The sequence below is a fragment of the Scylla paramamosain genome, chromosome 10 (assembly GCF_035594125.1).
Source record: "Scylla paramamosain isolate STU-SP2022 chromosome 10, ASM3559412v1, whole genome shotgun sequence".
NCBI lineage: Eukaryota > Metazoa > Arthropoda > Malacostraca > Decapoda > Portunidae > Scylla > Scylla paramamosain.
The window spans coordinates 13,282,501-13,307,500 of NC_087160.1; the positions used below are offsets into that span (position 1 = coordinate 13,282,501).

The 25,000-nt window shown below is 40.9% G+C and overlaps 1 long non-coding RNA gene across 1 annotated transcript in view; it reads right to left on the minus strand.

Annotated features, from left to right (window-relative positions):
• LOC135103983 (uncharacterized) overlaps positions 1-25,000 on the minus strand; it is a 374,035-nt gene that overhangs the window by 71,005 nt on the left and 278,030 nt on the right. The window contains exon 5 of the long non-coding RNA XR_010270261.1: positions 2,325-2,360. This is a non-coding gene — a long non-coding RNA (uncharacterized LOC135103983). The remainder of the gene's footprint in view (positions 1-2,324; positions 2,361-25,000) is intronic.

Here is a 25,000-nt window from a genome sequence, read left to right on the forward strand (position 1 = left end):
ATGAGGGGGAGGAAATTTACTTCACTCTTGCCATTACACAGATTTTTATCAAAAAAATTGTGTAATGGCAATAGCATTATTATTATTATTATTATTATTATTATTATTATTATTATTATTATTATTATCATTATTATCATTATTATTATTATTATTATTATTATTATTATTATCAGTAGTAGTAGTAGTAATAGTAGTAGTAGTAGTAGTAGTAGTAGTAGTAGTAGTAGTAGTAGTAGTAGTAGTAGTAGTAGTAATAATAATAATAATAATGATAATAATAATAATAATAATAATAATAATAATAATAATAATAATAATAAATAATAATAACAATAAAAATAATAATAATAATAATAATAATAATAATAATAATAATAATAATAATAATAGTAATAGTAGTATTAGTATTAGTATTAGTATTAGTAGTAGTAGTAGTAGTGGTAGTACTACTACTACTACTACTACTAATAATAATAATAATACTAATACTACTTCTATTAGTAGTAGTAATAGTACTACTACTATTACTTCTACTAGTAGTAGTAGTGGTACTACTACTACTACTACTGTTGCTATTGCTAATACTTCTTCTACTACTATTACTACTACTACTACTACTACTACTAGTAGTAGTAGTAGTAGTACTACTACTACTACTAGTAGTAGTAGTAGTAGTAATAGTTGTATTAGGTCATCTACTACTACTACTACTACTACTACTACTACTACTACTATTACTTCTAAACTTTTTGCAAGGTCCTGAACAGTCACAGAGAGGTTAAAATAAGTACAAACATGGACGGAATACGAAGAGGAAGGAAGAAAGAAGGAGAAAGAAAGGAATACCTACTTGGTATTGTTCAATGCCTCAAAAAACTCAATTCCTCCATCTATCAACTCGCCACAAACCTTCCAGACAACTATCCCCTCTTCTTCACTGACACTCAACTGTCCCCCTCTTCTACACTGAACATTCTCGGTCCTGTCCTTTACTTATAATCTGAACTGGAAACTTCACATCTCATCTCTAGCTAAAACAGCTTCTATGAAGTTAGGTGATATGAGAGGTCTCCGCCAGTTTTTTTTTCAATCCCCCCCCCCCCAGCTGCTAACTCTGTACAAGGGCCTTATCCGTCCATGTATGGAGTATGCTTCACATGTCTGGGAGGGTTCCACTCATACTGTTCTTCTAGACAGGGTGGAATCAACAGCTTTTCGTCTCATCAACTCCTCTCCTCTAACTGACTGTCTTCAGCCTCTCTCTCACCGTTGCAGTGTTGCATCTCTAGCTATCTTCTACCGCTATTTTCATGCTAACTGCTCTTCTGATCTTGCTAACTGCATGCCTCCCCTCCTCCCGCGGCCTCGCTGCACAAGACATTCTTCTTTTCTCACCCCTATTCTGTCCACCTCTCTAATGCAAGAGTTAACTAACCAGTACTCTCAATCATTCATTCCTTTCTCTGGTAAACTCTGGAACTCCCTGCCTACTTCTGTATTTCCACCTTCCTATAACTTGAATTCCTTCAAGAGGGAGGTTTCAAGACACTTATCTATCAATTTTTGACTACTGCTTTGACCCTTTTATGGGACTGGCATTTCAGTGGGCATTTTTTTTTTTATTGGATTTTTGTTGCCCCTTGGCCAGTGTCTCTCCTACATAAAATAAAAAAAAAGCAGCAAGGTAAAGCTGTCACGCACTCAATGGGAACTCGTATACAAAAATATACTGAAGTTGATATTTGCTCATAGGTATATTTTCTTCTGTTTTTATTCGTTTACTGACACTTTATTTTCAGAATACTGCATCGTTTTTATCCATTTTTAATCTCTCTCTCTCTCTCTCTCTCTCTCTCTCTCTCTCCTCTCTCTCTCTCTCTCTCTCTCTCTCTCTCTCTCTCTCTCTCTCTCTCTCTCTCTCATAAACACACACACACACACACACATACACACACACACACACACACACACACACACACACACACACACACACACACACACACACACACATATATCCTTTAACAAAATAGAAGTACGGAGAGGAATATATTTTTTTTACAAAGTTAATGTTTTTTTTTGTTATCTGATCGTATCTCCCTTTCACTGGATATTTTCTCCCTCATTTAATCCAACACTGTACAAACTTCATACAGAGGCAAACATATTAGCAGGCCAATAAATTATGAAAGCAGAAGCGCTTACTCACTCAGGAAATGTTCCGAAACGCGGTACATTCTCATAAAAGAATAATGTGTGGAGTTGTCAAACTCATGAAAGTGAGAAGCAGGTAAATAAGGTGTAATTAATTAGATGGTACTTACGGAAATTAAGCACTGTGAAGGTAAGGTTGGCACGACCTGGAATGGACGAAGAAAACAATGTACTCTTATTTATATCGGGGAGAACGTTACGAGAGAGAGAGAGAGAGAGAGAGAGAGAGAGAGAGAGAGAGAGAGAGAGAGAGAGAGAGAGAGAGAGAGAGAGAGAGAGAGAGAGAGAGAGAGAGAGAGAGAGAAAACTCGCGTTTACGATAATTTGGTGTAATGAATGAAGGATAAAAAAATAAATAAAAATACCAAGAGTGACGTTTCATCACAGCCAGTACTCGCTGCAATGTAATAAGGATGGAACGCCAGAGTTTGTGAACTGCATTGCAACATATTCCGGCAGCACAACAACAGTACAAACAGGACGCAATTTCTGGAAGGGACTTGCATGAGGGACTTTTTTCAATGAGGATGTATATACTCGTACGTATAAAAAAAAAAAAAAATCGAACAAATACTTCATAAAAAAAATTATATATATATATATATATATATATATATATATATATATATATATATATATATATATATATATATATATATATATATATATATATATATTATTTATTTATTTATTTTTTTTTTATGTAGGAGGGACACTGGCCAAGGGCAAAAAAAATCCAATAAATAAAAAATGCCCACTGAAATGCCAGTCCCATAAAAGGGTCAAAGCAGTAGTCAAAAATTGATGAATAAATATCTTGAAACCTCCTTCTTGAAGAAGTTCAAGTTATAGGAAGGTGGAAATACAGAAGCAGGCAGGGAGTTCCAGAGTTTGCCAGAGAAAGGGATAAATGATTGAGAATACTGGTTAACTCTTGCGTTAGAGAGGTGTCTTGTGCAGCGAGGCCGCAGGAGGAGGGGAGGCATACAGTTAGCAAGATCAGAAGAGCAGTTAGCATGAAAATAGCGGTAGAAGACAGCTAGAGATGCAACATAGCGGCGGTGAGAGAGAGGCTGAAGACAGGCAGTTAGAGGAGAGGAATTGATGAGACGAAAAGCTGTTGATTCCACTCCGTCTAGAAGAGCAGTATGAATGGAACCCTCCCAGACATGTGAAGCATACTCCGTACATTGACGGATAAGGCCCTTGTACTGAGTTAGCAGCTGGGGGGGTGAGAAAAACTGGCGGAGACGTCTCAGAACGACTAACTTCATAGAAGCTGTTTTAGCTAGAGATGAGATATGAAGTTTCCAGTTCAGATTATAAGTAAGGGACAGACCGAGGATGTTCAGTGTAGAAGAGGGGGACAGTTGAGTGTCAGTGAAGAAGAGGGGATAGTTGTCTGGAAGGTTGTGTCGAGTTGATAGATGGAGGAATTGAATTTTTGAGGCGTTGAACAATACCAAGTTTGCTCTGCCCCAATCAGAAATTTTAGAAAGATCACAAGTCAAGCGTTCTGTGGCTTCCCTGCGTGAAATGTTTATCTCCTGAAAGGTTGGACGTCTATGAAAAGACATGGAAAAGTGCAGGGTGGTATCAGTGTAGGAGTGGATAGGACAAGAAGTTTGGTTTAGAAGATCATTAATGAATAATAAGAAGAGAGTGGGTGACAGGACAGAACCCTGAGGAACAACACTGTTAATAGATTTAGGAGAAGAGCAATGACCGTTTACCACAGCAGCAACAGAACGGTCAGAAAGGAAACTTGAGCTGAAGTTACAGAGAGAAGGATAGAAGCCGTAGGAGGTTAGTATGGAAATCAAAGCTTTTTGCCAGACTCTATCAAAAGCTTTTGATATGTCCAAGGCAACAGCAAAAGTTTCACCAAAATCTCTAAAAGAGGATGACCAAGACTCAGTAAGGAAAGCCAGATCTACAGTAGAGCGGCCTTGACGAAACCCATACTGGCGATCAGAAGTGATTGTGAAGTGATAGATGTTTAAGAATCTTCTTTTTGAGGACAGATTAAAAAACTTTAGATAGGCAGAAAATTAAAGCAATAGGACGGTAGTTTGAGGGATTAGAACGGTCACCCTTTTTAGGAACAGGTTGAATGTAGGCAAACTTCCAGCAAGAAGGAAAGGTAGATGTTGACAGACAGAGCTGAAAGAGTTTGACTAGGGAAGGTGCAAGCACGGAGGCACAGTTTCGGAGAACAATAGGAGGGACCCCATCAGGACCATAAGCCTTCCGAGGGTTTAGACCAGCGAGGGCATGGAAAACATCATTGCGAATAATTTTAATACATGGCATGAAGTAGTCAGAGGGTGGAGGAGAGGGAGGAACAAGCCCAGAATCGTCCAAGGTAGAGTTTTTAGCAAAGGTTTGAGCGAAGAGTTCAGCTTTAGAAATAGATGTGATAGCAGTGGTGCCACTTGGATGAAATAGAGGAGGGAAAGAAGAAGAAGTAAAGTTATTAGAGAGTCACGAGGGGAGTTAGATCTTGAAAGATTTTGACACTTTCTGTAAATGAAGGAGTTTTTGGCTAGTTGGAGAACAGACTTGGCATGGTTCAGAGCAGAAATATAAAGTGCATGAGATTCTGGTGATGGAAGTCTTAAGAACCTTGTGTGGGCCACCTATGTATCATGTATAACACGAGAACAAGCTTTGTTAAACCAATGTTTAGAAGGTTTAAGACGAGAAAAAGAGTGAGGAATGTACGGCTCCATGCCAGACACTATCACCTCTGTTATGCGCTCAACACACAAAGACAGATCCCTGACACGGAAGCAGTAGTCATTCCAAGGAAAATCAGCAAAATAGCTAATTAGGTCCCCCCAACTAGCAGAGGCAAAACGCCAGAGGCACCTTCGCTTAGGGGGATCCTGAGGGGGGGATTGGAGCGATAGGACAAGATACAGATATGAGATTCTGATCGGAGGAGCCCAACAGAGAAGAAAGGGTGACAGCATAAGTAGAAGGATTAGAGTTCAGGAAAAGATCAAGAATGTGGGGCGTATTTCCAAGACGGTCAGGAATACGAGTAGGGTGTTGCACCAATTGCTCTAGGTCGTAAAGGATAGCAAAGCTGTATGCTAGTTCACCAGGATAGTCAGTGAAGGGAGAGGAAAGCCAAAGCTGGTGGTGAACATTGAAGTCTCCAAGAATGGAGATCTCTGCAAAAGGGAAGAGAGTCAGAATGTGCTCCACTTTGGAAGTTAAGTAGTCAAAGAATTTCTTATAGTCAGAGGAGTTAGGTGAGAGGTATACAGCACAGATAAATTTAGTTTGAGAGTGACTCTGCAGTTGTATCCAGATGGTGGAAAACTCGGAAGATTCAAGAGCGTGGGCACGAGAGCAGCTTAAGTCATTGCGCACATAAACGCAGCATCCAGCTTTGGATCGAAAATGAGGATACAGAAAGTAGGAGGGAACAGAAAAGGGGCTAATATCAGTTGCCTCAGACACCTGAGTTTCAGTGAGGAAAAGAAGATGAGGTTTAGAAGAGAGAGGAGAGGTGGTGTTCTACATATTGAAAATTAGATCTTAGACCACGAATGTTGGAGAAGTTAATGAAGAAAAAGTTGAGGGAGGTGGCAAGACACTTAGGGTCGTCGACAGAAAGGAAGTCCGACCTGGGGATATTTATGGTCCCCTCCCCAGATGGGGACTCCGAGGCTGGTGTAGGAGTCGCCATGATGATTTTAAAATTTTTGAGTGAAGGGTGTGTGTGTTATTAGGTGCTTGTAGTTTTGTGTGGAGGAAGAGAGTTGTCATTAGAGGGCAGGCTGTGACTGCCCCCTTGTGTTGTGAGACACAAAGGGAAAACGTTCAGTGATGTCACAGCTGGGTTTAATGATAAGTTCACAGCATCCCCTGAACAGTGCTTTAGACCTCACTGGGAGTAATCATCGTTTCGGCAGGTGTCTACTGCCTCCTCCTCTTATATATATATATATATATATATATATATATATATATATATATATATATATATATATATATATATATATATATATATATATATATATATATATATATATATATATATATATATATATATATATATATATATATATATATATATATATATATATATATATATATATATACATAGGAGGAGGAGGCAGTAGACAGGGATATATATATATATATATATATATATATATATATATATATATATATATATATATATATATATATATATATATATATATATATATATATATATATATATATATATATATATATATATATATATATATATATATATATATATATATACATATATATATATACATACGAGTATATATATATATATATAAGTAAATATGAAAAGTTACAATACAGCAAATACAATATCAATTTTACTGAAGTACCTTGTCTCCTTTAATATCGCAATGTTAGTAAAAAAATGGCCTTTATGGTGATGAGTACACAAGCAATACTCATTATCATCAGCTGCACAGTAAGAAAGTGTTAATGAAAAAGCGAAACTGAACTTTGTACTTTGTTACACTTTTGCTCGAGTGTGGGATACGAGGGTAACAAGGACGAAGAAGAGAAGGAGGAAGGATGGAAAAAATAACGAGCAAATACTCCAAAGCATCTTGGAAGATCAGACACTATGTTTTGATACAGTGGAAAAGGGAAGAAGGAGGAGGTAGAGGAAGAGGAGGAGGAAGAGGAGGAGGAGGAGGAGGAGGAGGAGGAGGAGGATGAGGAGGAGAAAAAGATCGATGGGCTACAGGAGTGTGAACGGTGGATTACTGAGAATAGACTGAAGGTGGGAAAGGGAAGGAAGTGTTAATATGTGATCTAGAGAGATGGTAGCAGCACTGACTCAAGGAAATGGTGAAAAGACGTGGCTAAGAAGATAAAATATACGAGTACGTGCTGGACTGTAAAAGGAAGCTGGATTGACAAATAGTATGGTGTAGTATGGCATTGCACATAGATAAAGAAAGTAATCAGGAAAGAATAAGTAAGAGGAGAGCTTGGAACAATCATAACGTTGTAGTGGGGAGAGAGGGAGAAGAGAGGGAAAGAGGAGGAGGAGCAGGCAGGAGGTTGTTGTGTATTCAAAGGCAATTGCGAACATTATTCTAAGCTGCTTGCAAGAGTCCCAAGGTAGGATTGGAGTGGGTTGTCCAGATTCATGGCTTTGGGACGAACCAATCTTTTCTAAGCACGTCTTAAGATATAATCCCTGACTGCCATTTTTGTATCGCCCACCACACACACACACGCACACACACACACACACACACACACACACACACACACACACACACACACACACACACACACACACACACACACACACACACACACACACACACACACACACACACACACACACACCCATACCCATACCCCACACACACACACACACACACACACACACACGCACACACCATCACTGCTGCCGTGGCCACTGTTGTAGCTGTAATTTCTGAACAAGTTTGCGGCTGTGTTTGTAATAAAGCGAACCATAACTTGTGGCAAAGAACTCCGTGAAAACTTCGCGTGCTGGTGGGAGGAGGAGGAGGAGGAGGAGGAGGAGGAGGAGGAGGAGGAGGAGGAGGAGGAGGAGGAGGAGGAGGAGGAGGAAGGGGAGAGGCAGTGGAACGGAAGAGAATATACTGTCCAAACTATTTTCATTAAACCGACAGTGGTTTTCGGAGTCGGGTCAAAAGAGGCGTCTCGTTAGGTCAGAGGAGGGAACCGAAGGAGGAAGAGAGGCGGGGGGGAAAGAATCTGGGAAATGGAGGAAGGAAGAAAGGAGGGAGGGAGGAGGAGGAGCAAGAACGACTAAGAGATGCACTTTTCCTATGAATGTCGGGAGTGAAAATGTGACTCCACTCTTTCACCTTTCCTCACCGCCACACCTGATGGATATCCAGGTGCGGCTTTCTTGTTGATACCTAATGATGTTGTGTACTTGGAGATTCGATGGTTAAGACTTAATAGCTCCACATGACCTGGCTGTTACAACTCATTAACCTAATCAGTGAGTCAATAAATCAGTCAAGTAGGACACCAGCTGGTCTCTTGCATCCAAGGCGAATTAAAAATGTAACAAGGTACATAAGAAAAGGGGAGAAAATATTTATTCATAGCAAAATTTCATGCTTATATAAACTATGCTGATCTACTAATTTTTATTACTGCATGATTCAGATTCACCTTATACCCAGTGTCGTGAGCTTCCTCCAGTCCTGCACATACCCTTTTACATTCTATATACTCGAGCATGTACTCAACATAAAGAAGGAAGCTCCGAAGAGTGCTGCTTTGCCTCATCAGCTCACAAAACGTCGTCTTACACCTGTGACCAAAACTACAAAATAAACGATATTTTTTTCCACGATTATAGTTGCAATATTTTGCCAGAGTGATTCACAAACAAATATGTCTTAAATTTCTGCTGCGGGTAATTTCTTCCTGCAAAAAAAAGAAGAAAAAAAAATAATGGATAGTTTTTGATGCGTGCATCAGTTTCCATTAACCCTTTCACTGCTAGACAATTTTTTTCCGTAATAATTTGTAACTTTTTTTGAAATTTTCATACTGCCATCTCCTATAGGCTGTAAATGACAAAATCAACATTCTAGTCTCTTTTATTTTTTCATTTTGAATCTGAACAAAGAACGACAGTAACAGTAACCATACAAATGTTACCGATCATTATGTTCTTTGACAAGACAACTTAGAACGACTAATATCACGATTTATTAAAAATCTTCAAGACTTCTGCCATATCGCCTCGTACGTAATTTGTTCCCTGAGTAAAAAACAAATTAAAAAGTTTCAACCCCCTGCCTTAGAATTTGCCGCATATTTTCCGGTAAGTCGTGTTCACTGGAGTAATGCGATGCCCTGCAGTCAAGGAACCGCCAGCGGACCGTGGACTGTGATATACATTCAGCTGGGAGTTATGCCATAAATAATATCCAGTGTCCTGTAATCGAAGGCTCTCGCTAAGAAGCCGAACACGCACAACTTTGAGGACATTAGACCATATTCAGAATTACTTCGTCGTAACCTGACTACATCAAAAGGCTCTAGTTAAAGTTAGTACACTGGTTTTTCAAGAGTGTTTATACGTTTCTAGTGTCATATTAACAACATATCTACATTATTAGTAGGAGACCACCAGGCTAATCATCTCTATAGTCTTTGAAAATGGTCGTGATGAGAGGGCAAAGCGTTTCTGAATACTGGTTATTGTCATCAGCAGCGTTGATACTCAGACATTTCCTTTGGTTAGAAATCGTTGCGCACTACACGTTACTATTCTTATACTCGCTGTTTCTACTTTCAGAGGTCATGCATTTATACTTGTCGAATATATCCGTCAGATCACTAACTGCCACTCTCCAGATCTTTTTAGTAGCAATGGTCTCTTTTGTTTCTCCAGTTCTCGTGTCGCTTTCATAACTTGTGATTATGGAGTAAAACTTCAGTCTGAAAGATAAAGTCCAGTTTTAAAAGTTGATGACAATCTTGTATTGATCTTACGAGTTGTGGTTCAATAGGTACTTCAAGGTCCCTCCCTCCCTCCCTCCCTCCCCCACTCCCCCCCCTCCCTCCCTCCATATCTCTCTCTCTCTCTCTCTCTCTCTCTCTCTCTCTCTCTCTCTCTCTCTCTCTCTCTCTCTCTCTCTCTCTCTCTCTCTCTCTCTCTCTAGCGAAATAAGTGACACACATGACGCCGTAATCCTTGGAGATTTTAATCTACCGGTGACTAAGTGGAGCGAATCACTCACCTCACACCATGGACATGACCTGTATAATAAGTTAAAAGAAAGTTCACTTACACATTTTGTGCAAAATCCGACACGAGATAATCATGTACTTGACCTCGTGCTTGCTACGAATGATAAATTAATAGAAAATGTGAATGTCGGCGAGGAGTTTAGTAACAGTGACCACCGCGCAATCACCTTCACCATAAACTTCATGGCTAATGAGTCAAATATAAGCAAAGAAAAAGTCCCTGACTAAAGGAAAGCAAATTTCTGTAAACTTAAATCAATGCTTAACCAAATCGACTGGAGTCACTTACTTACCACCACAGACATTAATGCTCACTGGAAATTTGTCATGGATAGATACTTAAAAGCAGTGCAAGAATGCGTACCGATGAAAAATCGTCGTTCCACTCAAAACGTTAAGCCTAAGTGGTGGAACACACAAATAGCTGAATGCTTGCCCGCCAAGAGGGATGCCCATAACAGATTAAAATTCTTCAGTAATAACGAAGAACACACTAAATTCGTTGAACTAAAACGTAAAGCAGAGAGGTTGATCAAACACAGCAAAAGGTTCACCAGGTTACATGTTGCGAACCAGAGTAAAACGAACCCAAAGAAATTTTATAGTTTTATCAGGCAACAGAGAGTGATTACGTCAACTATTGGACCCATAATTGACGTAAATGGAGATTACACTAATGACGAGGAGCAAATTAGCAACATTCTAAACACTTTCTTTGCCTCAGTATTTGCTTCAGTACAGCAGAAGACCTCAGCGATATCCCTACAGCGCCAGCAGTCCAAATTAATAACAACGATGTCCTATGTAACATCTATATAACAGAAAGTGACGTGTCAAAATGCATCGATAAACTTATAGTTAGCAAGTCACGATTTCACCCCGCATCTTAAAAGAAGCGAAATCTGAATTACTTAAACCATTGTATTGTTCAATAAATTCTTGCAGTCCGGTACAAAGCCTGATGAATGGAAGCTTGCTAACGTAACTCCGATTAAAAAAAAAGAAAAGGCAGTAAATCTTTACCATCTAATTACCGGCCAATTATCTTAACCTCAGTCGTATGCAAAATGCTAGAAAAAACTAAAAAGAGATAAACTCGTTAATCACTTAAAAGAAAATAGCTTACTTAAAAATTCTCAACAAGGCTTCCGCAACAAACGCTCTTGTTTGACGAACCTCTTAGACTTCTATGATATTCTGAACCAGTATGATAAGAGTAAAGCGGTAGATATAATATATCTTGATTTTCAAGAGGCCTTTGACAAAGTCCTCCACAAACATTTATTGATTAAACTAAAATCACATGGCATCCAAGGCGACGTGTTGAGATGGGTTGAAAACTGGCTAAACAACCGTAAACAAAGAGTAGTAATAAAAGGCCTGTTTTTCTATGTAACTCTCTCTCTCTCTCTCTCTCTCTCTCTCCGTTCGGCAGTTAACACGAACTTTTTATGTCTTTGTATTGAAAATTCTAAGACCTGAAGACCAGTTTTCTGCATCAGTATTTGGATATGTTTAAATTTTCTCGGGAGCGCCAAATTTGCCTTTTTTTACCCGTTTTTTTTTTTTCTTGGTAGATTTCTTGCATGTATTTAAAGGAATACTAAAGTTATCGCCAGATTTACTCTAATATCATTACACCTCCAGACCCTCGGTGAATTCTACAGCCTGCACGCGACTTAGTTTCGTTCCGTGACACATAACAGAGTGATGCTGTATTTCCCACAATAAAATGATGGTGAAAAACCTTCTTTAAAAGTCACTGCCAGTCTTTAAGAGCCTTCAATCTCAGACTACATTTGTAGATACATGATGAACAATAAAAGTAAAGTCAGCCATAAGCTCTCTCTTTAACTCATTATCTCATTACTGTTGACTAATAAATGAGTAAATCAAACAATCCTAAATGTTTCACAAGCAGTACAACTAAAGCCAGATATCGAGTTATTGATTTACATTTTGTCTGATATACTGTTAAGGTCACCGATAAATGTCGTGGCTACAATTTTAACTACTCTTTACTTAAGCTTCCTTTATGAGGCTGTGTATTTGCTCATACGAACTCAACTTACAAGTCTCCCAGCCAATCGAGCGAGAACAATCCTTCCTTAAGGCGTCAATCATCATCGTTACGTCAGTAAAGTAATGCTGTTAGGCCTCATCTTCTGTATTACTATTAGATTATGACGAGGAGGTTATGGTCAGATGGGAATACTGAAGGGATAGTGAGTTGGGAGCGATAAATGGAGAAGGTTTGGGGTCAGATCTCCTCTCATGTAACAGTAAAGAAGTTGTGGTTTGGTTAGCCGAGAGAAGGGTGGCATGTGAATAGGGTGGGCACTTACTGTATCAATATCTCAACGTGATTTCTACAGCGGATATAACCGAAAGATCTACTGTAATCGGAATAGAATACGAGTACATCAACACGTAAGCAGAAGCGATCAAGTTGACCTTTGTGATACATTAACACTATAAGTTGTACGCGAGATGGCTCAGTGGTTCAGGCGTTTAGCTGCTTAAGCATGATAATCACTATAATTGTCACATTCCATACACATCATCACGATGAAAAGTCAGGGCTAAATTAAAACTCTCTGTCTGTGTGTCCGTCTGTTTGTTTGCCATTTACCTGTCTGTTCTACTGTTTTATCTGTCTGTCTGTCTGTCTGTCCCTGTCGTCTGTCTGTCTGTCTGTCTTTGTCTTTTTGTCAATCTTGTAATGGTATACAAGTTCATTTAACTTTTATTATTACGATAATTATTATCATATTTATCACTACCATTATTCATTATTTGTTCATTCATTATACGTGATAGGCTTTATGATAGGCGTGGTTTGTTTTGTGTCTGCGCGTCCCTTACTATTTTGGTCTTCAGGGAGTCTCCTGAAAGGCAGTACATTCCGTGTCTTGCTGCCTCCAGCCGCTACCCGTGTCATTGGTCATTGGATATTAAGGATCATATTCTGAAAAATTCTGGCCGCACCTCGATTACTTTCAATTGGATGTGGTGGAAATGACGGGTTTTTAAGGGTGTTTTTACGGTTCTAGTGACAGCTTAACAAGACTTCTGTATTATGAACAGGAGGAACACTCTTGAGAACCGGTAGAGAAAGTTGCTTTATAGAAGATGTTGATGTTCCCTTTCTTATCCTCTTGTTGCTTCTTGTTATGCCAGCTGTCGACAATTTTCTTTACTAGGCGATTGATGTCCTTTTCACTGAAATTGTTGTTTATGAGGACTTGAGTTGAGCGCTGTATTTCTTGGTGGACTTGTTTCCACGTGCTGCAGTGTGTAAGCGCTCTTCTGATGTAGGCTGAAATAGTGGAATCCTTGTACCTCGTGGGACACTCACTTCGTCCGTTCAAGCAGCCAGCGTCTACACAAAACCAACGAATCCTGGACTCTGCTTGAACGGACGAAGTGAGTGTCCCACGAGGTACAAGGATTCCACTATCTCAGCCTACATCAGAAGAGCGCTTACACACTGCAGCACGTGGAAACAAGTCCACCAAGAAATACAGCGCTCAAGTCCTCATAAACAACAATTTCAGTGAAAAGGACATCAATCGCCTAGTAAAGAAAATTGTCGACAGCTGGCATAACAAGAAGCAACAAGAGGATAAGAAAGGGAACATCAACATCTTCTATAAAGCAACTTTCTCTACCGCCTACGAAGATGAGAGGGCCATCACGCAGATTGTGAAGAGGAACATCAAGCCTTCCGACCCTGACAAACAAGTTAAACTGATAATTTATTACAACACCAAGAAAACCAGCCATCTTCTTCTAAAAAAATAACCCCTCAAAAGAGAAAGAGAGCCTTCAGAAGTCACATGTCATATATAGGTTTACGTGTAACCAAGGAAACTGTGAAGTCCTTCCCTCCACCTATGTTGGCATGACGACAACAAGACTCTCCCAACGACTAACTTTCCACCTCGCAGCAGGAGCACCCAAGAAACATCTGAAGGAGAAGCATAACATAAACATCACAAGAGGAATGCTAGTAGATAAAACGGAGATCCTAACTACATGCCCAGACACCAGGCGTCTCCCCATCTTAGAAGCACTATATATAAAAGAGACAAACCCTACATTAAATCAACAATCCGAAGACCTACAAGCATTACCAAGCGCGCGAAGACCCAGCTTGGATAGCAGCCCAGCACAGCCCGCGACAGCCGTCAGCCAATCAGAGACCAGGACGCGCAGCGGGGTGACAAGCCTACCGGTATAAATACACCCCCGCAATCAGCTTGAGCCATTCATTCTCATAAGGAAAATATCTTAAGAAAAATAATAAATGCTCAACTAGCTATCACATTCAATGAGATATGTATTAGAGAAAGACTCCTGCCCATATACACCCTTAATATATATATATATATATATATATATATATATATATATATATATATATATATATATATATATATATATATATATATATATATATATATATATATATATATATATATATATACACACACACACACACACACACACACACACACACGTATATACGAAAGGTGTTTAATTTCGGCCTAACTCAAAAAGGGCAAAGATAAAGCAAAGATTCACTCTTTTTTTTTTTTTACGTAATCGCTTATGACTATGATGCACTTCTCCAGTCTCGTCTTCAGCTGCGGAAAAGAATGGTGGGAAGTGAAGGGAAGAATCCCTTCAAAACCTCTATGACCTTCTCTTTGGTCTTCTCGTCATCAGCGAAAGAGACACCCCGCAGCTTCTTCATGTGTGGGAAAAGGAGAAAGCCAGATAGGGAATAAAGGGAATGGGACTATAACTCGAAGCCGCAGGACATTATGTTCATGTTCACAGCGCTTTTGTGCGCATGAGCAATGGAAGGGAAGGACATCTCGGATCACTTTCCCTCGGCGTTTCTCAAGCAGAGCCTCCCGAAGCTTCCCCAGTAGATCAGCATAATATGGTCCATTGATGGTGCAACCATGATCCAAGAAGTCTACGAGAAGGATCCCTTTAGGGCCCCAGAACACTGTCAACATGACCTTCCGGGATGACTTCGTGACCTTGAATTTTCGTGGCGTCTGACTGGAGAGATGCTTCCATTGCTTAGACTCGGCTTAGGTTTCCGGATAGAAGTGAGGAACCCATGTTTCATCCTGGATTACGATTAGGGCCATGAATTTCTCGGGATCCGCTCTCATGAATTAATATCCCCGTCGAAGTCATTATCCGGTTTCTCTTAGGCTTAGGCTTTTCTTGGATTCTTGGGACCACATCGGTCTGATACCTTGGAAAGGTTGAGGTGATCCTGCATGATGGTAGTAAAGTATTCATCACTGATCCCCGGTTGAGAAACAATGAATCGTGGCCACAGTTTGCTTGGTAACTGCAGTTGATGGATCTCACACGAGTCTCATCTCTGCTTGAAGAAAGCAGCCCAACTTTTGACAGTAGAATAGAATAGGATACTGTTCCCTAGTGCTGTCCTCAACTCCTCATTAATAAACTGTGGCGCTTTCCCTTGAATCACGGGAAACTTTTTCACAGCCCGCTGTTCAACTTCACTCATTTTGCCGGAAGGCGCCATCCTCACTCACGAAAAGTCACCATTGAACTAAATAAAAAACGTTGGGAGGATGCCAGCCGTGCATTACTTGTTGAAATATGTATGAATGTGTCCCAGCAGCGACGGGTTCCTGTCTCCTCTCTTTCTACGTAAGTTAGGCCGAGAACCCATTCAACACCCATCGTATATATATATATATATATATATATATATATATATATATATATATATATATATATATATATATATATATATATATATATATATATATATATATATATATATATATATAGATAGATAGATAGATAGATAGATAGATAGATAGATAGATAGATAGATAGAGATAGATAGATAGATAGATAGATAGGTAGATAATCCTTTAGGGCACCAGAACATTGTCACCATGACCCCAAGGGATGACTTCGTGACTGAATTTTCGAGGCGTCTGAGTAGAAAGATGCTTTCAATGCTTAGATTCGGCTTAGGTTTCCGGAAAGAAGTGAGGAATTCACGTTTCATCCTGGATTACGATTAGGGCCATGATTTTCTCGGGATCCGCTCTCATATATATATATACTCGTATATATATATATATATATATATATATATATATATATATATATATATATATATATATATATATATATATATATATATATATATATATATATATATATATATATATATATATATATATATATATATATATATATATATATATATATATATATATATATATATATATATATATATATATATATATATATATATATATATATATATATATATATATACAGGTGGAGAGAGAGAGAGAGAGAGAGAGAGAGAGAGAGAGAGAGAGAGAGAGAGAGAGAGGAGCACCAACAGGGATAGTAGTCGCGGCAGGAGCACATGCTGATGGTGTGGTTGTGTGTGTTGTCCCTGACCCTTGAGATTCAAAATTCTTGTCTCAGTACTCCCGTTGTGTCGTAAAAAGCGCCTGAAACGGACGAGGAGAAAGAACACTGGTCTTTCCACACGGCTACAATAAAAGTTTTTTTCTACTTTTCTTTTTTCACTAGATGGGTCTGCCTGTGCACAAACATTGGAAATATATGTAAGGGCATCGGAAAAGTAACAGTGATTTATTTATTTATTATTTCACTAATTCAGAAAAGCATAACATACTGTGTTATAACATTCGTCCCTGCATCACTCCAGTTCCTCCATTCTCCATCACATTCATATCATATTTCCATCTCATCCACACATCCTCCATTCCTATTCCCTCTCTTCCATCTCCCTTTACCTCCCTCATGTTTTCCTCATTTTATCTGCTTCCCTTCTCCCTCCTCTCCAGGTAAAGAGGTGACTTTATTTTGACTCTGCCATGGAGACCAGTTAATGCTGGCGTGACGCAGGAGCTAAAAGAGGCTTCATCGGCAATTTTGTTTTCAAATCTCACACGTGTGATTTCAACGGCGCCCGGATTTGACGCCTGTCATTTCCATCGTTGATATTTTTTTTCTTTTATTTTCAAGATTTATCACGTTTATCACTCGACTTTTCTTCTGAGTGGATATGCAGCGCTCGCTAATCTGGGGAAGTGAGAATCGAAGCGCCCAAAGATTACTAGTGCTTGTTTGTGGATCGACTAACGCATTTCTTATTTGGTGTGTGTGTGTGTGTGTTGGTTGGGGAGGGTGGATGGATGGATGGGTAGGTGGGTGGATGGTGGTATCACGTTTTAGTGTTGTGTGTGTGGATGGGTGGGCTAGTATGTGTGTGTGTTTGGGAAGGGATACATGGGCGTGGGTGGGTGGGTGGGCAAATGTGGGTGTAAATTTTCTGAGGTGGTCTCGCTTTCTAATGTACAAATATAAAAAGAGAATTTCACAACACCGAGCGTTTTGAGTAGAAGGTGCCGTTAAGCGCGTTATTCTGATAAGACTTGGGGCCGAGGAGAAAGACTGACAGAGAGTGGATTCGAACCTTTTATGCCCTGAAAGTGAAGTGAGTTCCGGAAGACTACAACGTGGCTTCTTTAAAAAAAAAAAAAAAATCTTCCTTAATTTTATCCACACATTTTTTTTTTTTTTTTTCACTGCTTTTATACATGCCTAACTTTCAAGCCACTTGTTTAGTTAAGCTGATATGTCAGTGTGTTACGATAATAATTCTTCAGTCTGTTGGTTCCTGTGCTCCCCTTCCAGCCTTCCTCTAGCAACGTGTGGCTTTAGTGATGTGACATGGAGACGAACGAGGAATAGCGTCTTAGTGTGCATTGATTGCAATGAATTCCTTTTCCTCCAAATCTAACTTATTTTCATCACCCTTATCATTATCCCTTCAATCCTCCTCCTCCTCCTCCTCCTCCTCCTCCTCTTCCTTCTTCTCTTATTTTTCCTCCGTATCACCTTCCATTCCAAGTGAAATCAAGTCAGCCACCTCCTAAAACAACAAAATTACAAAACGGCGGAAATGAAAAACACGATTGGCACATTCACACGCTAAGAACTGGAAGAACTTAATTTGGAACAGCAAATGTGTGGACAAAAAATGAAAATACGGGAGAATTGTGAGTGTGTGTGTGTGTGTGTGTGTGTGTGTGTGTGTGTGTGTGTGTGTGTGTGTGTGTGTGTGTGTGTGTGTGTGTGTGTGTGTGTGTGTGTGTGTGTGTGTAAGGTGAAAAGGAGGAGGAAGAGGAGGAGGAGGAGGAGGAGGAGGAGGAGGAGGAGGAGGAGGAGGAGGAGGAGGAGGAGGAGGAGGAGGAGGAGGAAGAGGAGGAGGAGGAGGAGGAGGAGGAGAAAAAAGAGCACTCACCCATCCTTGAAGTGCAGTCGTTCATGGGAAGTTTGAATATGGATACTTTTACCTCCGCCGAGTGAAAGCGTGAATAAGAATAAGAGTGGGAGAGGTATGAGAGCGTTCCTAGTGTCATACCTCGAGCAATAACATCCTCTGGTAAGGTCGCCATCCATTCCCTGAACGAAACGTGAGGGGAGGACGTCTAGGATCTATCGAGGCAAGTGGTCTACGAGAAGCTGGTCTCGGTATGAGGTGGAACACACAAGCAGTGAAAGAGGAGACGCGGGCAAAGGAAACGTGAGAATGTAGCGTGAAAGGAGACGTGGGAAAAGAAAACGTGGGAATGTAACGTGAAAAACGATTTGGGAAAAGAAAACGTGGGAATGTAGCGTGAAAATCAACGTGGAAAAAAAAAAAATGGGGATGTAGTGTGAAAGATGAAGTGGGAAAAGAAAACGTAGGAATGTAGCGTAGAATTTTACGTGGAAAAAAAAAAACGTGGGAATGTAGCATGAAAAAGCTATGTGGGAAAAGAAAACGTGGGAATGTAGTGTGAGAAGCTACGTGGGCAGAGGAAGCGTGAAACAGAGAGAACACCTACAGTATACATATCACTTAATGTATGGCGAAGGTTAAATTAATGGGTAAAGAGGATAATGCATGCTGTTCTAAGTTCTGATTCATAATTTCTATGTTCGAGACTTGGAATAAGCGATGAGTGTGAACGTTTGGCGCGACAGAGAGAGACGACCGTGACATTTTAAGGAGGAGGCAGTAGACACCTGCCGAAACGATAATTACTCCCAGTGAGGTCTAAAGCACTGTTCAGGGGGTGCTGTGAACTTATTAAACCCAGCTGTGACCTCACTGAACGTTTCCCTTTGTGTCTCACAACACAAGGGGGCAGTCACAGCCTGCCCTCTAAAGACAACTCTCTTCCTCCACACAAAACTACAAGCACCTAATAACACACACACCCTTCACTCAAAAATTTTAAAATCATCATGGCGACTCCTACACCAGCCTCGGAGTCCCCATCTGGGGAGGGGACCATAAATGTCCCCAGGTCGGACTGCCTTTCTGTCGACGACCCTAAGTGTCTTGACACCCCCCTCAACTTTCTCTTCATTAACTTCTGCAACATTCGCGGTCTAAGATCTAATTTTCAATCTGTAGAACACCACCTCTCCTCTTCTAAACCTCATCTTCTTTTCCTCACTGAAACTCAGGTGCTGAGGCAACTGACAGTAGCCCCTTTTCTGTTCCCTCCTACTTTTTCTATCCTCATTTTCGATCCAAAGCTGGATGCTGCGTTTATGTGCGCAATGACTTAACCTGCTCTCGTGCCCACGCTCTTGAATCTTCCGAGTTTTCCACCATCTGGGTACGACTACAGAGTCACTCTCATACTAAATTTATCTGTGCTGTATACCTCTCACCTAACTCCTCTGACTATAAGAAATTCTTTGACTAATTAACTTCCAAAGTGGAGCACATTCTGACCCTCTTCCCTTTTGCAGAGATCTCCATTCTTGGAGACTTCAATGTTCACCACCAGCTTTGGCTTTCCTCTCCCTTAACTGACCATCCTGGTGAACTAGCCTACAACTTTGCTATCCTCCATGACCTAGAGCAATTGGTGCAACACCCTACTCGTATTCCTGACCGTCTTGGAGATACGCCCAACATTCTTGACCTTTTCCTGACCTCTAATCCATCTGCTTATGCTGTCACCCTTTCTTCTCCGTTGGGCTCCTCCGATCACAATCTCATATCTTTATCTTGTCCTATCGCTCCAATCCCTCCTCAAGATCCCCCTAAGCGAAGGTGCCTCTGGCGTTTTGCCTCTGCTAGTTGGGGGGACCTGAGGAGGTATTTTGCTGATTTTCCTTGGAATGACTACTGCTTCCGTGTCAGAGACACACTATGCTGTTATGCATGTTATGCTGAGCGCATAACAGAGGTGATAGTGTCTGGCATGGAGGCATACATTCCTCAATCTTTTTCTCGTCCTAAACCTTCTAAACCTTGATTTAACACAGCTTGTTCTCGTGCTATAGATGATAGAGAGGTGGCCCACAAAAGGTATTTAAGCCTTCCATCACCAGAATCTCATGCACTTTATATTTCTGCCCCGAACCATGCCAAGTCTGTTCTCCAACTAGCCAAAAACTCCTTCATTAACAGAAAATGTCAAAACCTTTCAAGATCTAACTCCCGTCGTGATTTCTGGCATCTAGCCAAAAATATCTCCAATAACTTTGCTTCTTCTTCTTTCCCTCCTCTGTTTCAACCAGATGGCACCACTGTTATCACATCTATTTCTAAAGCTGAACTCTTTGCTCAAACCTTTGCTAAAAACTCTACCTTGGACGATTCTGGGCTTGTTCCTCCCTCTCCTCCACCCTCTGACTACTTCATGCTACGTATTAAAATTCTTCGCAATGATGTTTTCCATGCCCTCGCTGGCCTAAACCCTCGGAAGGCTTATGGACCTGATGGGGTCCCTCCTATTGTTCTCCAAAACTGTGCCTCCGTGCTTGCACCTTGCCTAGTCACACTCTTTCAGCTCTGTCTGTCAACATCTACCTTTCCTTCTTGCTGAAAGTTTGCCTACATTCAACCTGTTCCTAAAAAGGGTGACCGTTCTAATCCCTCAAACTACTGTCCTATTGCTTTAATTTCCTGCCTATCTAAAGTTTTTGAATCTATCCTCAACAGGAAGATTCTAAAACATCTATCATTTCACAACCTTCTATCTGATCGCCAGTATGGGTTCCGTCAAGGCCGCTCTACTGGTGATCTTCTGGCTTTCCTTACTGAGTCTTGGACATCCTCTTTTTAGAGATTTTGGTGAAACTTTTGCTGTTGCCTTGGACATATCAAAAGCTTTTGATTGAGTCTGGCACAAAGCTTTGATTTCCAAACTACCCTCCTACGGTTTCTATCCTTCTCTCTGTAACTTCATCTCAAGTTTCCTTTCTGACCATTCTATTGCTGCTGTGGTAGACGGTCACTGTTCTTCTCCTAAATCAGTGGTGTTCCTCAGGGTTCTGTCCTGTCACCCACTCTCTTCTTGTTATTCATTAATGATCTTCTGAACCAAACTTCTTGTCCTATCCACTCCTACGCTGATGATACCACCCTGCACTTTTCCACGTCTTTTCATAGACGTCCAACCCTTCAGGAGGTAAACATATCACGCAGGAAAGCCACAGAACGCCTGACTTCTGATCTTTCTAAAATTTCTGATTGGGGCAGAGCAAACTTGGTATTGTTCAATGCCTCAAAAACTCAATTCCTCCATCTATCAACTCGACACAACCTTCCAGACAACTATCCCTTCTTCTTCAATGACACTCAACTGTCCCCCTCTTCTACACTGAACATCCTCGGTCTGTCCTTTACTTATAATCTGAACTGGAAACTTCACATCTCATCTCTAGCTAAAACAGCATCTATGAAGTTAGGTGTTCTGAGACGTCTCCGCCAGTTTTTCTCACCCCCCCCAGCTGCTAACTCTGTACAAGGGCCTTATCCGTCCATGTATGGAGTATGCTTCACATGTTTGGGGGGGTTCCACTCATACTGCTCTTTTAGACAGGGTGGAATCAAAAGCTTTTCGTCTCATCAACTTCTCTCCTCTAACTGACTGTCTTCAGCCTCTCTCTCACCGCCGCAATGTTGCATATCTAGCTGTCTTCTACCGCTATTTTCATGCTAACTGCTCTTCTGATCTTGGTAACTGCATGCCTCCCCTCCTCCCGCGGCCTCGCTGCACAAGACTTTCTTCTTTCTCTCAGCCGTATTCTGTCCACCTCTCTAACGCAAGAGTTAACCAGTATTCTCAATCATTCATCCCTTTCTCTGGTAAACTCTGGAACTCCCTGCCTGCTTCTGTATTTCCATCTTCCTATAACTTGAATTCCTTCAAGAGGGAGGTTTCAAGACACTTATTCATCAATTTTTGACCACTGCTTTGATCCTTTTATGGGACTGGCATTTCAGTGGGCATTTTTTTTATTAGATTTTTGTTGCCCTTGGCCAGTGTCCTTCCTACATAAAAAAAAAAAACACACACACACACACACACATGTAAGTTTGTATGCGACTCTATTTGTTTCTGTCTGTGATTAATTCTCTCTCTCTCTCTCTCTCTCTCTCTCTCTCTCTCTCTCTCTCTCTCTCTCTCTCTCTCTCTCTCTCTCTCTATTTATACAGTTTTACAATACTTAACAGAGTTGCTGTACATATACATTATATACTTATTACAGCAATTTAGGCTAAAAAAGTCACTGTTAATGCTTTGTATCCTAAAGTCTGTCTCTGTTCTGGCTGAAGCAACCACACGTTCACTATAGTCTTAAACTATTGTGTGGACCAACCCTAAACACTTGGTTGCACAGCAACAAACGCTTTCCACTAGCTGATGTATGTATTGAGGAACTGTCTTTGCTGGCGCCACGTTCTGCACTTGGGCTGGAGCAGCTCCCCAGGGGTAAGGGTGACGGCTCTCATTGTGACCTACGCCTGACTGGCAGACTGCCGGAGCACTTGCAAGTGAGCCACGTGCTGCTGCTGCACCTTAAACATGACGGTGATCCCCGCCACGTCCCGCCGGTGCTGTAGAGGTAGGGTGATGAGTCTCGCTGCCCGGTCCTGCACCTTGTCCAGGAGAGCGAGGTGCTTGCTGGCCGAGCCGCCCCAGGCCAGGCAAGCATTCCAAGGAGGAGCGGACCTGCGCTTTGTAAAGCATGGCCAAATCTCCCCTGGCCTAAACCTATCATGATGAGACCTACTCTGGCCAAATCTCCCCAAGCCAAAACCTAAAATGACGAGACCTACCATGGTCAAATCCTTCCTGGCCAAAACCTAACATGACGAGACCTCTCCTGACCAAATCTCCCCTGGCCTAAACCTATCATGACAAGACTTACCCTGGCCAAATCTCTCCTGGTGAAGATCTATCATGACAAGACTTGCCCTGGCCAAATCTCCCCTGGCCAAAACCTATCATGATGAGACCTATCCTGGCCAACTCTCTCCTGGCCAAAACCCAACATGACGAGACCTACTCTGATCAAATCACCCCTTACCAAAATTTAACATGGCAAAACCTACCCTGGTCAAATCTTCCCTGGCCAAACATGACGACAATCAACTCTCCCTGGCAAAACCTCCCTTATTATATCTATTTCTATTTATTACTTCTTTATTCATTTACTCATATATTTATTTTTCGTTTGTTTGTTTTCTTCTCTCTTTCTCTAAACTCTGAAGCTTTGTGATGCAGCTGCAACGTAATCTCATTGTGTGAAAATGATCTGCATTCGCATCCGAAATCACGAATATGGAGGCAGAAATAATCTGTAATTGTATTCGCATCGCCAAATATCAATATTTTAACATCAGCGTTCTTATCCGCAACCGCATTTCTTAGGTGTACATATCCGGCTCCTCATCTGCATCCACAGAACTTTAAAATTTATTATCCATCTCTCTCTCTCTCTCTCTCTCTCTCTCTCTCTCTCTCTCTCTCTCTCTCTCTCTCTCTCTCTCTCTCTCTCTCTCTCTCTCTCTCTCTCTCTCTCTCAAAAGAATACTTTGAGGGCTAAAGAGGATTATCTCCTTTAACTTGAGCGTACCGCCTCCCTTCTATGCCTTCTATACCCTTCCCACTTTTCCCTCTCCTCTTCTATCCACTTCTGCTGTTATTACTTTATCCTCTCCGATCCACCGCATGCTAGGTCCCTCACATTTTTTTTTTTTTAATAATTTCACATCGCTCATCTTCGTCCACATTTTTCTACCCAAGGCTCTGTATCGTCTACCCTTGTCCCTCCCTGCACACATTTGCTACATGCGTACACAGTGTCCTTTTATTAATTACTCTCTCTCTCTCTCTCTCTCTCTCTCTCTCTCTCTCTCTCTCTCTCTCTCTCTCTCTCTTAAGCAGCCTACTCAGTTACTATTTCTTTTATTGTGGAGGATAGGACACAGGAAAGCAGGGGATGACTCTGAACAGGCAGGTAGCAGACCGGGATCGGTGGTGAGGGCTAGGGAAGTCTTTGTACCGTAGAGGAATAGAAACAATAGCTGGTGATGATAATGAGGAGGAGGAGGAGGAGAAAGGCAGGTGAAGAATTTTTAACCTTTTAACATCTTTCTCAACATCATGATATTTGCCACATTAAAGGTTACATAAAAAAGGTTGATCATCAGAAATACAACTGGTCTCTTCATTCCTACAGCTTCGGCATGTAAGAAGCGTGCCATTGTGTGTGTGTGTGTGTGTGTGTGTGTGTGTGTGTGTGTGTGTGTGTGTGTGTGTGTGTGTGTGTGTGTGTGTATCCCTTTGTCTTTGTCAACCCATATGCCTTCCCTTTCATCTAAATGTCTATATGTCATGTCTGTATCCGAATTATATCATCTCTCTCTCTCTCTCTCTCTCTCTCTCTCTCTCTCTCTCTCTCTCTCTCTCTCTCTCTCTCTCTCTGGCGGTGTTGAAGATCACATGAACAAACTATGATTCTTTTTATTATGATCTCTTCCTTCTCCATCATCTGATCCACCTCCTATTTCTCCTTTGTCGTGCTGTGTCTCCTCTTTGCCCTGCTCTTTTCCTACACCCTTACCTGCCTCACTCCCTAAGGATCG